This window comes from Taudactylus pleione, unplaced genomic scaffold (genome assembly GCF_031769625.1).
Source record: "Taudactylus pleione unplaced genomic scaffold, aTauple2 ptg000749l, whole genome shotgun sequence".
NCBI lineage: Eukaryota > Metazoa > Chordata > Amphibia > Anura > Myobatrachidae > Taudactylus > Taudactylus pleione.
Genome location: NW_028285151.1, coordinates 268,339 through 287,457, shown reverse-complemented (window position 1 = coordinate 287,457; position 19,119 = coordinate 268,339). Strand labels below are relative to the sequence as shown.

The following is a 19,119-nucleotide window of genomic DNA, read 5'->3' as shown; positions in this document are numbered from 1 at the left end:
TCACATTTATATTTCTTCTATGCAAATCTGGTGTAGATTTACAAACGAATGCTGACATTTAGTTAGGAGGTGGTTTTATCATCTTTATTTGCATAAGTTTGGGATAGTGAGATAAAAAATGGCAGAAAATACAATAATTTGACACACATCTGTTTAGGCGCCATTCCTGTGCACAGTTTTCTCTTTATACTCTAAGGGGCATATTTATTAAACAATATTTGCGGGATATCCCCTGAAAACAGACGTTTTTAGGGAGTACCCGTAAATAACGCTCCCCAGCAGAGTAAGCCTCAACTTACACAGGCTGGCTGGCTTGCGAGGTCAGGAAACTGCATCCGTTGTCGCAGATCTTGCAACTCCCGGAAAAGGAGGGCGACGCGCCCCCATTTCCCAGAATGCTGACTGTCCTTGCCCTGTAAATGCCTCTGCCTGTCAATCAGTGGCGACATATGGAAGGGACGTGACCTGCACCGGGAGCGGTAGCTACGGCACTGACACCAAAAAACATACTAAGAAACATATTCTCAGTCGACCTGGCAAGAAATATATGCTTAGGGTTGATTTCACACAAGGTCAAATTGCATTTGGAATTTATTGCACTGGCATCAAATTTATCGTGTGTATTGTGCTGAGTGAGACGAAAAAAAACGGGGATGGGAGTCCCACATTGGCCAGTGCTGCAGACTGATATCACAGGGAAAATGGCGTGGTGGCCATTTTCCTGGTGATTTGCGCATGTTCAGTAAAGTTGTCTCCAGGAACATAGTGCAGGTGTTATGTTCCCGGAGACCTGCGCATGCGCAGTAGACTTTGGCATAAAGTCATAGTCTACTGCGCTGCCGGAAAGGAGGGAAACTGCGCGAAGGCTGCACATGGGCCCCCTCCTCTCTTAAGCCGCCCCTGTAACAGAGTAGTGGCTAAGCAGGGAGTGTTGCAACACGCTCATTCACACAGAAGGCCATATTCAGAGGGATAATCTTCACCTGTCATAGGGCTGGTGCAGGTTTTAATGGTGGGTCTAAAAATGTAGTCAGTAGTATATTTAAGGATGCTGAAAATGGGGTCTAAGTCCTTGCACAATTAGACACATGGATGTACACCAGGGAAGAGCTTTGTAGCAGTACTAGCATTAAAGTCACAGATGTGGCTGTGCTAAGAAACACAAAGATGGCCGCATTTGCATCTGACTCAGAATCAGACCCTTAGGAGTAAATTTACTAAAAATCGTGTCTGGTCGAGATGTCAATTACAGATGTGTTTGGCCATTTTTTAAAAAATCTTTAAACTCTCTACAAAACATGGGTAAAACACTAATAGAAATAAATACACCATTGACCAAACTCACATAGACAGGAATACAACACAGGAATTTACCAAAAATAATCGCGGGTGTAATTTAAGCAAACTCGGTCCAAAATAGAACATTTAAATAGACTACCTCCTGAGTTGCGTGTTTAGCAGAAACCAACACAGCTCAGTGTGATCTGTGTATGTTTCGGCCTCTAAATAATGATAAAAAGGGTTAATTTTAGAAAAAAATTGGCGTGGGGTTCCCCTCCAAATGCATAACCAGCCACGGGCTCAGTGAGCCGGTCCTGGTTTTAAAAATACGGGGGAAAAATAAAACCAGCATCGGGTTCAAACTAGTCAACCCCTTTCACTGGGTCCCCCGGCCAAAACATTAACACCCCAAACTAGTCATCCCAGGCCGGGGTTCCCAGGGGAGGTGGGAACCCCCCAATAAAGGGCCCCCCTCTCTTAGTATCCAAGTTGACCAACATTTTTCCATGTCCATTGAGCAGAGAGATTGTGCCGATCAACATGACGGATACATGTTCTTAAAGTGGACAATTTATATGCAAAGAATCACTTTGGTCTGTATATGGAAGGTTAATGTTATTAGCCTTACATGCATTCAATAGAGTAAATTATTGAAAACATTTTACCTACAGTAGAGTATTTGGATAGCCTAGGGGAGAGATTTGGCCAGTTTTGTGAGTATAAATATGGTAACGTCAGCAAATAGTGCCAATGTGTGTTCTCTGTTACCTACTGATGTGTACTCTGGATACCCCTTGAGAGCCAGAGGCTCGTCCATCCAAAAAAGGGGGTGAGTCCTAAATAAAGGGGACGTGGCCTCTCGGATGATCCCGATAACATCACTCCAAGGGCAGCCCATCATCACCCTGGATGCTGGGTTGCCCCCGGAGACTGGGCAGTCTGCACTGTTGGCTCCTCTTCTATGACAGGAGCAGAGTGCTGCAGGAGAATGTCACACTGCAGCACTTCTGTCACTGCAAAGGAGTGGGCATTTTGGTGTCACCCCCCCTGAGGCCAACACCCGGGTGCAGCCTACACCCCTCGCACCGCCCTCATGACGCCACTGCTTACCTATATGATACCTGTTTTTTTCTTATATTGTATAAGGATATCCATCCAGAGTTTCTTGATTAGGATGAAGACTTTGGTTGAAAGCATATAGGGCCTTATTCAGGGGGGGATGCAGTGTTGATGTTTGCACAGTTGTGAGATTTTCTGCTACTGCGCAGATGTGTGAAAAGTCAGAGAGACCCCTATGACGCATGCGTACCACTGAGTGTACCCAGACATCGCTGTTGAGAACAGAGTCACTTGTAATAGAGCTGGGAGGAGCTGGGAGGTGGCCTGAAGTGAATGCAAAAAAAGGAGTGTCATGGATGTGTCAGTGAACACGGCTGCATTCTCAAACGCAGAGCCACCGTTACAGACACGATGATTAGAGAATGGTCAGAAGATGACACTGCACCAGCCATAGGTCTTTGTAAGTGTCTATGGCGATCGCGTTAGTGCACCGATGTTGTAGAGTTTGAGTTCAGCAGTGAACACATAATTTCTAACACCCTTTTTCTCCTGTCTCTCTTCTACTGCCCTATCCCTTATCTGGCTCTCCCATTCCCTCCTCCCACCCTCCCCCATACCACACAAATTATTTCTTTCTCTTTTTGCCTGTGTTCTCCCATCTATCTCTTCACTTTTTGACATGTCTCTCTCTTTCTTTCCCCACACCATTTCCCTGTCCCACTCAGCTCTCTTTTCAGAGCTGCCTTTGCTCGGATCTAAACCATTATGTCAATAAATGTATCAGTTCAGTGCTGTTGATATTATTGATAAGGGGGAACAGCTCCCCTGCTTCTTGTTGTGTCAGAGGAGGAGGCTCAGTGCCAGACTCCAGATGGCTGTTAGGAAAGGAGGTGAGAAGTGAGGAAGGTATTGCAGAGTGGCTTGTGAGTGGGGGTTATTATGGAGTTTTGGCTGAATGGAAAGGAAATGAGTAGGGAGGAAGGTGAATCACAATGACTTGTGGCCAGGTTGTGCGGGCCCTATGTCTGTCTGTCTGTCTGTCCAACAGCCAATAAGAGCTGTGGAGACAGAATTAAAACCTGTTAAATAAAACACTAGCAACCCACCCTGGCTTCACATGGGAGCAATTTCATCTCACCATAGCCCCCTATATCTCATGTCACCACAGTCCCATGCATCTCACCACAACTCTAGCTTCTTACTCCTACCCCCTGTATCTCACCAGTGTCACCACAAACCCCACTACTGCTGCCCTGCTGACTGTGGCCCGGCCACTGGGATGTGCTGGCAAGGGCAGGAGGATCATGGATGAGAGATTTGTATTGCAGCTATAGTAATATTATCATCAGCATTTCCCCAGAGATGGGACACCTGTGCATATTTCTGCAGCTTCCATGTGCACCCCTCCCCAGCTGCTGAACATGGCGGTGAGCAATGTCCTCTTTGCACAATGTACCCTGTATTTCTTGGGCTACCAGTTGAGCTTCCTCACTGTGGTGCCCCTGTCTAAGAGAACAGAGCTTACTTCCTTGGGAGGTGCCTCCTATTCACCTAGGGTATGTGGCTGAGCGGGAACATCACACTGGAGGAAGCACTTCACCATAGAAGAGTTTTGGCCGGAGTCCTTCTCCAGCTTCAGCATAGGGATAGACATCCAAATCTGATGGTTACTAACCATAAATGTTTTTGTTCTGATGGTAGTGTTTTTACCATTTTGATTGTGGTGGTCCAATGTTTGTCACCATTGAATGGAAATCATATTGATGGTTTTCCAATGGTTGTTTGTTTGTTTTTTAATTCCTGATAGTTATGCCTCCCCTGGCTACTGTGTCTGCATCAGGGCATATTCATGGGTTCAGTGGAGGCTGTCTCTCACCCTCTGTCTGCCTCAGACGTGACCACGCTCAGTCTCTGACTTCCTCCCCTCCCTAGGCTGTTGCTAAGCAACAGAGCACATTGCTATCTCTGATTGGCCTTCACTGTCTCAGAGAGCCAAACACAGCACAACAGTGTTTTCTGAGGCTTGCTTGATTTCAAGCCTCAGTTTCAGATGCTCTCTTGCTGTTTTAGCACACAGGCCAGTTCCTATACAGCAGCTTGGTGCAAATTTTTTTCTGTGACTTGCTTCACTAAAGCCGTCACTGCTCTGCTCCCTTTTGTCACAGATGAGTGGTTCATAAACCTACACCTTCCTCGACAAATGCTGTATAGAATAGCGAATACCTCATCAAAATTCATCAAGTGCTTCAAGAGGTTAGCCCGAATGAACAGACAGACCCCTAAACTGGGGACTTTATTTTATCTATATATAGAGATATTGGTTTGTGTAATGGTTAGCTTTACAGCCTCACAGCACTGAGGCAGTAACAAACATAGCCATATACTCTCTGTAAAAGCAGTCGAATAAGTAAAAAATATTGGACTGTTTTGAGAACATTTTATTTGTCATGAAAGACTAATGGTATTTTCTGAAAATTCTAAGGATAATTTGTGCAAGTGCTGCATACAAAGATTACTGATAGTGATGCTTAAATGTGGCAAAATAAGATCAACACAGAGATGAAAAAATAACAAAATTGGGTGGCTTGCGTGATTGGTATTTATGGGTTAAACTACTGTAGGAGCTGCATCATTGGGAGTCGTTTTTGCTATCCTCTGGTTTAAGACAAATACAATTTTAACACGTATGAGACTTTCTTGGTCTTTCAACATCACGGTGTAATGACTGTATATGTAATTTTAATGAATTAGTGAGTAGACAATAACTGCATACTTCAGGTAAGGTTTTACTAAAGGTTTATGTAAATGGAGTATAATTCTCTCCTGTGAATTTATACCTCTCCTAAAACATGATGTTTTGCTAGCTTTGGACGCTACTGATTGACATTACTAGTTGTTGCACAGTCTGTGGTCCACTCCCAAATCCTCCTCCATCAAGGATTCACCCAATGTAATCCCATTTAGTGTGTCATTTGCATGGATATTCTTGCTCTGCAAATGCATAACTTTGCATTTATGTAGTACATCATCTGTCAGTTACCAGGGACAGCTTCCAGCCTGTCTATAGCCTCTTGAGCAGAAAAACATCCTTACCAGAGTCTACTGACATGAATATTTTACTTTCAAATCTGTAAATATTGACCTTTGATTGAGAAAGGTGTATATATATTATACAAAGCAAATATTTATTTTACTAATAAAGATATTATCCACATAACATTAAAAAGTACCAATCACCAAAATAACTGAAATCCATTATTGCAACTTGGTAATGATTTAAAAAAGCTGTCCTGTCAGCCTCATTTTCTCTATCTAAGGGGCATATTTATTTTTAGCAGGAATTGGTCCTGATTATTATAATTTTTTTATTGCTGCTTATTGTAGCAACTAGTATTTAAGTATTGTCTGACTGTATCAATATTCACATGTAAGTACAGGGGCTACCTATGTGTAAGAAGTAAAGTGATTGCATAAGTTAAGGTCAGCAGACTGGGATGGGTACAGGATCCCAATGATCAGAATCCCGATTCCAGCATCCTGACAGGGTTAGGATACCGACACCTGCAAGTAAGTATCCTAAGCCTAACAATACCTCTACGCCTAAACCTAACCTTTCCTCCCGCAGTCTAAACCTAATTCTCACCCCCTGCAACCTAACCCTCCCCCCGTAGCTTAACCCAAAGTCTCCCGGGGGGTGCCTAACCCTAACCTCCCCCCGGGAGTGCCTAACACTAACCCCTCTTCCCCTAGCCTAACCCTAACCTCCAGGGGGGTTGCCTAACCCTAAGTCCCCCCTGGAAGCCCCTAACCTAACCCTCCCCCCCTGTGGCTGTCCGCGCCCAGCTTACCTTCGATCGATATGCTGTATGTCGGGCTCCCAGCGTAGGTCTGATAGGCGTCGAGATTTCGACGCCTGTCATTAGACACTTGCCGGGATTAGACAGTCAGCAAGCCGGCGGTAGGGATTTAGTCCGTAGGCTTCCTGACTGCTTCCCATAGAAACCTGTGGAGTCTGGTTTTGTGAAACAAAATGGGATACCACAGCTCCGATATCTGCTTCATTCCTTGCTTCTTAAATCCCAGTTTTCATTGGTATGAATGTACAGGGCAAATGATAACCAAGTTCCAACAGCAGAGGGTGTTGAATTAGAAGCTGTGTTTTCTAATATTGTCCATGCAGTCAACATATATTACACAACATAAGCATTATTTAAATGTAAACAAATTACTTTAAAACAGGTCTGGTTTAACAATTATAGTAACTATTTAACATTAGCAAATAAGTAAATAGATATTTTAGTTGACTGGGTTAGAGAGAATGCTGTCACCCTTTCTCTATCTTGGTGAGAGATATATAGATTCTGTTCCATAGGGTGGAGAGACAAGCCATTACAAGCACTAGGTGGTACTAAAGCCTCCTCCCTCTCTTGACCCTATCCATTCTCTACATCACAGGCTCTCAAACTCGGTCCTCAGAATCCCAAACAGTGCATGTTTTCCAGGTCTCCTCACAGAATCACAAGTGAAATAATTAGCTCCACCTATGGATCTTTTAAAATATGTCAGTGAGTAATCAATGTACCTGTGCACCTGCTGGGTGACCTGGAAAACATGAACTGTGTGGGGTCCTGAGGACCGAGTTTGAGAATCACTGCTCTACATTATGGCTTATGACCACATCAGCATTGAAGGGTGTGGTTATGTCTTTGCAAATATTTAAAAAATATAAAAACAGCTCTGAGCAGTAAGTACATAAAATGTAAAAAATGTAATCTGATACTATTTCACCCACTATCCAGCTTTCATATACTGGCATTCTCTCATTACCCTCCGTTCCAGTTATCGCTATAAAGGCCATGTACTAGCAGTGTGCTGGGGACTATACCTGCAGCATTGTCACCCTAAACAACGATCAATACAGGGAGGAATCATTGGATGTATAAACAGCACAGCGCAGTCTGTTTCCGGACCGGCGTCACTCCCGAGGATCAGCAAGAAAAAGATAGCTGGGTAATTATTCCGGGACTGTCTGTGTGTCCCCACAAGCCGCTACAGTTGTTACTATACTGGAGAGCGGGTTCGTTACTTTGTATTGGATTTGACATTCCATCATTGCCTGCACAGAGACTTACCAACATAGCTATATACACTTGCTGGAACTGGTACTAAATTAACAACGATAAACGGAGACTAAGTGACTGCTCTTTTGGTAATGTTTAAATCCCCTTCACGGAGAGGACCCTGACGTCATCAGCCAGTGTTCAGCGTCATTCCCTACCATCCAAGTGGGCATAGAGGGGGAATATAACCTAGCGAGCCACTGAGCCCAAAGCGTGGGGACAACTTTCTTCTTTAGGTGGCCTTAATATGCATGGAACTGCACTTCCGCCCTCCCTCACGTCACTTCCAGGTCCCTAGCATGAAGGGGAAATAAGCTCTACCCTGCTCTTTTTGCTGCATTTACTGCTTGGGAGGAGCAGATTGTTTTCTGATTAAAAATTAATAGATGGATGCTTATATGTTATAAGTTGTGGATAATTAACTTAAGGGTGTATAGATTGTCATTGTATGTGCATAATTTTATGACTGTTTTTATATATATATATATATATATATATACTTACTTTTTAATAAATACTATATATTTTATATGGTTCATGAGGTCTGAATAAGCACACCCAAAGGTGAACAATCTTTAATTCACCTTATTGTATATACAGTCAGGTGCATAAATATTGGGACATTGACAGAATTTTCATATTTTGGCCTCTAGTCACCACCACAATGGCTTTGAAATGAAACAAACAAGATGTGCTTTAACTGCAGACTTTCAGATGTAATTTGAGGGTAATTACATCCAAATCAGGTGAACGGTGTAGGAATTACAACGGTTTCTATATGTGCCTCCCACTTTTTAAGGGGCCAAATGTAATGGGACTATCAACTCAAAAGCTATTTCATGGACAGGTGTGGGCTATTCCCTCGTTATTTCATTATCAATTAAGCAGGTAAAAGGTCTGGACTTGATTCTAGGTGTGACATTTGCATTTGGAATCAGTTGCTGTTGACTCTCAATATGAGATCCAAAGAGCTGTCACTATCAATGAAGCAAGCCATCATTAGGCTGAAAAATCAAAACAAACCCATCAGAGAGATAGCAAAAACATTAGGTGTGGCCAAATCAACTGTTTGGAACATTCTTAAAAAGAAAGAACGCACCGGAGAGCTCAGCAACAACAAAAGACCCGGAAGACCACGGGAAACAACTCTGGTGGATGACAGAAGAATTATTTCCCTGGTGAAGAAAAACCCCTTCACAACAGTTGGCCAAATCAAGAACACTCTCCAGGAGGTAGGTGTATATGTGTCAAAGTCAACAATCAAGAGAAGACTTCACAAGAGTGAATATAGAGGGTTCACCACAAGATGTAAACCATTGGTGAGCCACAAAAACAGGAAGACCAGATTAGAGTTTGCCAAACAACATCTAAAAAAGCCATTACAGTTCTGGAACAACATCCTATGGACAGATGAAACAAAGATCAACTTGTACCAGAGTGATGGGAAGAGAAGAGTATAGAGAAGGAAAGGAACTGCTCATGATCCAAAACATACCACCTCATCAGTGAAGCATAGTGGTGGTAGTGTCATGGCGTGGGCATGTATGGCTGCCAATGGAACTGGTTCCCTTGTATTTATTTATGATGTGACTGCTGACAAAAGCAGCAGAATGAATTCTGAAGTGTTTCGGGCAGTATAATATGCTCATATTCAGTCAAAAGCTTCAGAACTCATTGGACGGTGCTTCACAGTGCAGATGGACAATGACCCGAAGCATACTGCAAAAGCAACCAAAGAGTTTTGTAAGGCTAAAAAGTGGAATGTTATGCAATGGCCAAGTCAATCCCCTGACCTGAATCCGATTGAGCATGCATTTCACTTGATAAAGACAAAACTGATGGGAAAATGCCCCAAGAACAAGCAGGAACTGAAGACATTTGCAGTAGAGGCCTGGCAGAGCATCACCAGGGATGAAGCCCAGCGTCTGGTGATGTCTATGCGTTCCAGACTTCAGGCTTTAATTGCCTGCAAAGGATTTGCAACAAAGTATTAAAAAGTGAAAGTTAGATTTAGGATTGTTTAGTTTGTCCCAATACTTTTGGCCCCTTAAAAAGTGGGAGGCACATATAGAAACCGTTGTAATTCCTACACCGTTCACCTGATTTGGATGTAATTACCCTCAAATTAAATCTGAAAGTCAGCAGTTAAAGCACATCTTGTTTGTTTCATTTCAAAGCCATTGTGGTGGTGAATAGAGGCCAAAATATGAAAATTCTGTCAATGCCCCAATATTTTTGCACCTGACTGTACATGTTTATTTACAACAGACAAAAAAAAGAAATAATGAACAAACATAGACCTAAACGGTAATAAAATATAACAGTGGTCCACAGTGCTATATACAGTATGATGTTAATAGCCAACACTTTTATCTCTAATGGGGAACATCCACTAGCAGACATAGAAATGACTGCACGATTACGACATTGTCATCGTGCAGTAGTTTCACAGTCTGTGCTGTGCCTACACTGAACGATCAGTCGTTCAGTGTAGGCACATCAATCATCCCCTAACATGCTCAACCTGACATTATCGTCAGGTTGACCAGCTTGTTCGGCCGATGATTGGTGTCGGAAACGGCCAGCGGGAGCGCGCATAGCTGGTCGTTTCCAACATTAATGTGCCCAATTCATGCACGATTCGTGAGTGATTATATCGTTTATATAATTATATCGTTATCGTTCAATCGCTCATAGAAATCGCCAAGTGGATGTGCGCCTTAAGTCATGAGTCAATCAGAGATGTAATAGGGTGGCTGCAATAGTGGTAGATTATGGTTATAAAGGGTGTGATGCTGAGTCTGATTGCAGAGCTTTTCTTGCATGTGTTCACAGTGTGCATGTGCTGGACCTGTGCACATGCAAGTATGGGGCCATACAGAGTTGTAAGCATTTCTAATGCATCTACACTTACTAAAGAGGGGTAACTGGGCTGAAACAGGGATTTCTCACATAGGCAAAATTCAGTGGAACTGTGGGCTATTCAGAGTAGGCCATAAGTGTATAAAAGTGTTTTCCAGGTGTATATTTTCCATGTGGTAAAGGGGACTGGCACACTACAAGATGGATACAAGTCTGCATATGGGCAAATGTGTGCATCTTTTTTCTGTGCACACAATTTCTATCCACGGCTATATCAGGTCCATACAGATAATTAGCAGCAGATAGGTCTATGGTTATGGTGTCAAACTATACATCCAAAGAGAAACTGCATATTAAAAATTTTCAAATGAAAATTAAGGGATGTGATCCTAATTACAGTAGGTACGTTCTTTCTCATAATCAAGAGATCAATGCCGTAACAGGGCTGAATAAAGCTGTGTACACACTGACAGATATATTGGCCGATCAATTGATCGGTCAATATATCTGATGCCCTTCGGCCAGTGTGTACCCGTGATATGTCTGTGAACACCGTCGTTCACAGACATATCGCATTGGCTGTGCTGCAAGGGCCAATGGACAGATATATCTGCAGACATATCTGTCCATTGGCAAGTGTGTCTGCAGACCGCCCGTACACAATGCGGCAGCCACTGGGAGGGAGGCGGGACATGCCCCTAACCCGTCCCCCCAGCCACCAGGACCCGTGGCCAGACACAGATGATGGCCATTCAGTGTTTATGAACGACCATCATCTGCAGATATATCTGCAGATCACTCGATCTGCAGGTACTGTATATCTGTATAGTGTGTACCCACCATAACACCCTCTGCCGGCCACACCACCTGAGCACATGATGTAATGCAGAACCACCAGTGTGGGTAAAAACAGCACTGCCCGGAGCATCTTCAGTCTGCATTTCTGGAACGTCTAAAGGACGCTCTGGGTGGGACTGTAGCAGTGATTCTAGCTGCAGGATGCCATTCAAGGATACAAGTTCCAGAAAGTTTTGCTCCTGGAGCTTTGTACATATGGGAAATGCAGTCAAACCTCATTTTTGGACTTTTGCTCTCATTTTCCATTAGTACATCCCACCCTCTATCTCCCCTATCCGGTAACCCACGGACTCAGTGGTAACCTTGTTTGAAAGAGGAGAATACATGCCAAGCATGTTGACATTATGACCAGGTCAACATTCTCGTGTCAACATGAATGCAACAAATATACCGCACCAATATTTGGCTGTATGCAAAGCTGCATGCATCTCGGCATGCAAACCAAAGAGCCCCCATCCTTATGCTTGGTTTAATATCAGTCATATACAAATATGCACACTTGCTTCTGCCCTATATGAGGTGCAAAATATCCACCAGAAAACAAGCATGATTACGTGTACACCTAAACTTCAATTGACATGCACTGACGAAACACCGCCTATGTGTTCTGTTACAGCTCATTTACTCTAACCACTAGATACTGGATCCATTTTTTATTTTTTTTTGCAATTCACCTCCCCTGACCTATGCTGGGTTTCTGACCATTACTCCTTAGATGTTTGACCTTGGTTATCATTTGCCAGTGTAGTGTATCTGTATAATTGCTCATTGTTTCCAGCTCTTATACACAGTACTTGTTTTACCTACCAATACTTGAACCTTCATAATTTCAGATACTTTCCTAATGTCTTCTACTTCCAGGGCCAGCACGTTTCTGTGAATAAGCCTGAGTAGTGGCAATCCACTCTAAAGGAAAAGTGGCCGCTAAAGGCAGTGACCATAATTTGCATTGTTCTAGATCATGGGTGGCCAACTCGCTGCTCTCGAGCCCAAATGCGGCTCTTTTGTTTTTCCGATGTGGCTCCCAACTCGGCAGACCCCCACTGGAACTGTGAATGCTGGCTAAAGATGCCTCTGATCACTTCAGACGCCAGCGTTTCCAGTGATGCAGTGCACGATGTGAGGAGCCCGCGTGCCCACTGGATCCAGTTAGATCCAGCAGGTAGCAGAAGCGGCAGCAGTAACAGCGGGACTCAGGAGCCCTGACAGCGTGGAGTGGTGCCAGCATGAAGACAGGTAAGTTTGTCAGTTTATTCAAAGGGGTATGGGCGGGGAGGGGGAGCTAGTACTGGGGGCACTACTTTAGAGGGCACAACTACAAGGTGCATTGCAGAAGGGGCACAACTACTGGGGGCATTGCATAATAGGCACGGCACTGGGGGCATTGCTTAATGGGCACAACTACAAGGGGCATTTCAGAAAGGTCACAACTACTGGGGGCATTGCATAATGGGCAGAGTTACAGGGGGCACTGCATAAGGGGCACAAATACTGGGGGCATTGCATAATGGGCACAGATACAGGGGGCATTGCATAGGGGCCACAGCTACTGGGGGGCATTGCATAATGGACACAGCTACAGGGGGCATTGCATAAGGGACACAATTACTGGGGGCATTGCTTAATGGGCACAACTACAGGGGCATTGCATAATTGACACAGCTACAGGGGGCATTGCATAAGGGCCACAATTACTGGGGGCATTGCTTAATGGGCATAACTACAGGGGGCATTGCGGAAGGGGCGCAACTACTATGGACACTGCATAATGGGCACAGCTACAGATGGCACTGCATAAGGAACACAGCTACTGGGAGCATTGCATAATGGGCACAACTACTGGGGACATTGCATAATGAGCACAGCTACAGGGGGCATTGCATAGGGGTCACAGTTACTGGGGGGCATTGCATAATGGACACAGCTACAGGGGGCATTGCATAAGGGCCACAATTACTTGGGGCATTGCTTAATGGGCACAACTACAGGGGGCATTGCAGAAGGGGCACAACTACTGGGGGCATTGCATAATGGGCACAGCTACAGAGGGTGCTGCATAAGGAGCACAACTACTGGGGGCATTGAATAAGGGGCACAACTACAGGAGGCACTGCATATGGGGCACTACAGGGGGCCCTGCACAAGGGGCACAACTACAGGGGGCCCTGCATAAGGGGCACCACTACAGGGAGCACTGCATAATAGGCACTACTGCCTGAGAGACAGTGGGGGGGGGCAGTCTGAGAGCTGGGGGGATGATGTCTCTTTCATGCTTATGGTGGCAGAGTGGGACTGATGAGATAACTCCGGGAGGGGGGGGGTGGCTGGAGTGACACATGAGGGGCCGCTGCAATGGCACATGAATGTGGGCTGGAATGGCAAGGGAGGGGGCTGGAGTGACACATGGAGGAGCTGAAGTATGTGAAGTATTATGTAAATCTTGCCTTTTCAATGTATTCTATATGTCTCTGGCTTTTTCAATGTATTTTATGTGGATTTTGTTTCTAAAACATATTTTATGTGGCTCTGTCTTTCTCAATGTAGTTTTGTGGTTCTGAATTTCAATATGTATTTTATGTGGATTTTGTTTCTAAAACATATTTTATGTGGCTCTGTCTTTCTCAATGTAGTTTTGTGGTTCTGAATTTCAATATGTATTTTATGTGGATGTGGTTTTTAAAATGTATTTTATGTGGATCTGGATTGTTTCTGTGTATTTTATGTGGATCTGGATTGTTTCTGTGTATTTTATGTGAACATGGCTTTTTCAATGTTTCTATATTGCTCTGGCTTTTTCTTTCACTTCAACAGTGAAAAAGTTATATTGGGTAGATTATGTAAATTGTGTATTTTCAATGTGCTGGGCTCACCCCCAGCGTGACTAAAAACGAGAGGGGTGACACAAGGTCATGCTCATACCAAAGGCTTGTGCACAAAAATGGGGCATGGCCTTGTGACAGCTAGATGCCCCATTTCTGCACGCGCACATGGTATCGGGTCTTTACCTTGACTGCAGATATTTTTTGTCTCTTTGCCTCTGACTGGTTGGCCACTCCTGTTCTAGATGTTTATTGTATACAGGACCGGTGCAATGTTTCTCAGCACCCTAGGCAAAACTTCAGCCTACTGACCCCCCCTTCCCAAACAGCCAAAATACCCTCTTTCCAGGTGAAAGTGAGGAAGCGTTGTCTTAAAAGTTCCACAACTGTCACCTGAATTTAGTACAATAAGAATGTCTCTTTCAGAGACATCCTTAATATTGTGATAGGCAGACTCTGTTGCGCCCCGGGCCCTCCAGATTGCGGCGCCATAAGCAGCTGCCTAAAGCTGCATAATGGTAGAGCCGGCCCTGATTGTATAAGTCTAGTGTTTGGCATCACACTGGGGAGACCACTGCATTAACATGAATTTATTGTCATGTTTCTGGATCTATTGTTCCTAGCCTTGCAGCACAGCATTAACAGGTAACTTCTCCTGAAACTGGAAATCCAGTTTACAATTATTATTTGGAACATACAGACCTTGCAGTTGTGTATTAGCTGTGGCAAGTTAGATATTATTTGTGGCATGTTTTATTTGTTCTCCGCCTGTTGTGAAGTCTAAACATGTGTTGGTCATGGCATATGAATATACCTACTGTACATGTGTCAGGTGGATAGCATCAATGCAGCTCAGTATATTTTGCTTGTATTATGGCAACTGATTCAGAGCCGGATGCTCTGACCAGAGCGCTCGCTCTGAATCTGGGCCCACCTCCATTAATATGGAGCGTCCTCCTGGACGCTCGTATAGCTGTGGGTCACCACCCACAGCATATACGAGCGTGCAGGATGATGGTCGCGATGGTCTTGACCATCGCCACCATCGAAACTGCGAGCAAAAGCCTGCGGTTGGGTTTTTCAACCGCAAGGCCAGGAGTGATTTTGGCTCTATCAGAGCCAAAATCACTCCCACTGACATCACTAGTGATGTCAGTGGGGCCGGCTTAAGACGGTAGGCGTTCCCTTGGGAACGCCTACGTCTGGCAGGCACGCCCCCGGCACGCCCACCAAAGGGGGCGTGCTGTCAGTCACCATCGACAGCACGCCCCCTTTGATGAGACACTCCGAGCGAAGGAAAGTCCTTCGTTCGTCGGGTCTCGCGCATGCGCACGACGGAGCTCCCTCTGTCGTGCGCATGCGCAGTGGGGACCATCGACCCACTTGCGAGCGGACAGCCGCTCGCGAGTGGGTCTGAATGAGGGCCTATGTTTGTTCACAGAAGAAACTTGTGAAACATTCCATACAAGCATCTTGTGAAGTAATGCATATACTTACAGACTGAGGTAGAAGAGTGGTCAGTCAGTGTCCTGAACATAAACCCCCTCAAAGATCTTTAAGTGAAAAAAAAGACAATGAACAAAAATCTGGGACTGACAAAAGAAATAGAAGACTAAACATATCCACCAGACACAGCAACAAGTAATCACAATTCAAACCTCACAAATCAACAAAACAAGTACCACCCCCCCTCCCTCCAATTACTACACCCTTTTTGCCCCTTTTCCCTCTTTAATTCTATGCATGCAACCTCTATCACTAATCTTAGGCAGTTGGCAGTACTATATAGTGCTGGTGATGTTGCCCATTTTCATTGGTTCCAAATCAGCCAATCAGAAAAATGCAAATTCCGAAATACGGAATATTCCGAAATACAGAATAATTTTGGCATGACTGAGATAATTAAACCTTTGATTTTTGATGGTTCAATGTACACAAACTTTGTCTAAGGCACAAATTATGAAAAATATTGTATAAAATTACCTTCAGGCTGTGTGTATAATGTGTATATGAATATGAAACATAAATGAATTTCATTTCTGTACACAAACTTTGTTTGAGCCACAAAATTATTGAAAATATAGGTTAAAATTACCTGCAGGCTGTGTGTATAAGGTGTATATAACACATGAATGCATTCTGTGTGTATATTGGGGTCCCAGTCCCAAGATATGTCATTATGGTATGCAATTATTCCAAAATACGGAATATTCCGTTATCCAAAATACCCCTGGTCCCAAGCATTTTGGATATGGGAGACTCAACCTGTACTTAAAAACGGCAGTATATCCTTACACTCTCTGGCAATTTGGAGTGTTTTGGTGGGCTTGTAATTACCAACTGCGATTACAAACCACCTGGAACAAGCTTATCAAATGTATAAAAATGTTATAAATTCCCCGTGTGTCAATAACCAACAAATACCAAGAACAATAAGAAGAGTGTCAGCAAAAACATAGTAATATTGTACAAGCAATAAAATATCATCTACCCCATCAATGTTATAATATTTCCATCAGTAAGAGACATTAATGCCTGTCTCCCCCTCCATTTTTAATACTGCTTATATATGTATTGAGTCAATTCATAATTAATGCTTTTTGTAACGAGTCAGCTCCAATGCCTCCTAAAGGGTGTAAGATTTTTTTCCACACATTGCTCCATTGTGAGTTGTGCTGTGTCATTACATGCCTTGTGTTATTATGTTAATCAAATACACATGAACATTTCAATCACTTACAATTCCTACTTTGTAGGACTCAGCTAAGCAATTGTGCATGAAGCACATTAAAATTCTAAACACCTAAATACATTTTCGACAATGCCAATAGGTATGAATGAACATTATATGGTTAACATCAAATGTGCAGAAAGCTTTAGTATTCATATAATTATGTTCATCTTGTTTTAAGAGCAGTATCTCCACTACCTGATGTGAATGGTAAGTCCTGGCCAACATTAAATGCATTTATTTGAACTTTTTTTGCACTGTTATGTTTATTCATCATAATACTGTAATGTATTACAATCACATATGTCCTTTACAAATGCTGCTGCTCTAACAATGTGTCCTCTGAATGTAGGGGTGCGTTTAACCTAATAATGATGTATTTGTTGCCTAGATATCAAATCACGCTAGTCTAGTCCTGAATCCCACGAGGTCTGGAGAGTGTTGGGGGTGAATAGAATAAAGGTTGGAGGGGGTACTTGTCTCAATAATTAGACGCCCAAGGTGAGATGTAACGCCTCACAGAGGTGATGACACCTGGAGGGAGTGGAGAGGGGGGGTTTTAGGTGATTTAGAGAAGGTGTGGGGGGCTTAGGGGAGATGCAGACACGTTCAGACAAGTGTGAAAAATTGTATGAGAAGTGAAAAATTACGTGACAAAATCTAATAGTGATTTCCTCGCTTCCTTCAATCAATGTTATTATATGATTGTAGTGGTCCATAAAACTAACCCTTTACTCTCCACAGGAGGAGATGGTAACGTGGACGTACTCCACATACATAGGGGAGTATTTATCAAGGTTTTTTTCATCAATTTTTTTTTAAATAAAATTATGCAGAAACAAATGTGAAAGACACCTCCAATAAGCCGGGGAAGTAACTTGCAGGGACAGCAGTTACAGCTACCCCTGTCCCTGCGAGTTACATTTAGTACATAACCGGGACATTTTTGTAGAAAATTAAAAAGTCAGTGGCGAGACAGATAATTAATAATAGTGGTATTGCCGTGATTATTAATAAAAAGGTCCCATAGAGAGAATATCTCTCAGCTAATCTACAGTTCATTTGCTAAAGAAGCCTATTATACTAGAATCACAAAGACCTGGATTAAATAAACTTAATTTTTAATAAGAATGAACGCAATTTTGGAGTCGCTGGCTCACGCCCTCATTATTTTTTGGACCTCGGTTTCAAACATTTTGGATAAAACCTGACAATGGAATAAATACACAGCTGGAGTGTTGTGTTTCCTTGGAATACTTTAATATCGACACTACTGAGACTATAATTGTAGCAGGAGGGCTAAGTCACAAAGGCAATTTTTAAACATTTTCCTGTACTGTCTTCCAGACAAAAACAGAAAATAGAAATGGAAGGAAACTGGATAGAAAATGCTGCAGACATTGAGATTATTGATCTTCTATCATTTAAACATCCAGTTATAGAAAACAAAGAGCTGGACATTGAAAGAAGGAGGAAAATAAATAAATATATACAGTTCTCTTCTGTGCTGTTTTCTCTATTCTATCCATATAAGGTTTTCATATCAGCCAAGGGATCAACAATAACTATGCCTGCATAACGCTTCCTCTGGTATCTTCCCAAACATGTATTACACTTGGGAAATAATATAAAAAGAAAAATGAAGAAAAGCACAAAAAACAATTACCTAATTTTTGGGACAATGTTTAACTAAACCTTACAGCCATACCACAGTTTTGTTTTATAAACATAAATGACTATACTAAGCAGTTTGGTAAGTACTTGTTTGTTTCTTCAGTCTTTTATTACAGAGCAGCAAATATCACTGGGAAAATGGTGGCGGCCATTTTCCCGGTGACTCGCGCAGTACTCACTTGTGCATGTGCAGCACTGCCGTCCCCGGGAAACCGGCGTGGGTGCCATTTTCCCAGAGACCCGCGCATGCGCAGTAGATTCTGGCACTACACCAGAATCTACTGCTACCGGAGCACCGCTGGAGAGAGGAGGGGGCCCGCATTGAATCTGCACATGGGCCCCCTCCTCTCTAAAAATGCCCCTGACTTGTGCTGTGTGCACAGAATACAAATATTCACTAGCCTTCCTCCGCAGCCCAGCACACAGCAGAAGACAGGAGGTATTTGATGGTTTCAGTTTGTCAGATAAAATGTCTGTTGGTCTGACAGATATTTTGGGCCTGATGCAGAGGTGGACACTGCAGTAACCTGCGTCTGTTGCCGGAGTCGTGGTTGCGATAATAAGCAAATGCTAGTTTCTGCCTTCCCTGGTATAGTAGCCTGCATTTGAGGTGCATGCGCAGTTGCAAATAATCGCCGAACTACGTGAACATCAGTGTTATGATCGAAATTGCATACACCTCTGAATCAGGCTCTTTATCTCACAGTGTATGCCC

General features: G+C 43.4%; 1 long non-coding RNA gene across 1 annotated transcript in view; it reads left to right on the top strand.

The window, feature by feature from the left end:
* LOC148477072 (uncharacterized) overlaps positions 1-18,471 on the top strand; it is a 204,234-nt gene extending 185,763 nt beyond the window's left edge. Inside the window, exon 3 of the long non-coding RNA XR_015872559.1 lies at positions 18,078-18,471. This is a non-coding gene — a long non-coding RNA (uncharacterized LOC148477072). The remainder of the gene's footprint in view (positions 1-18,077) is intronic.
* The last annotated feature ends 648 nt before the right edge of the window (positions 18,472-19,119 follow it).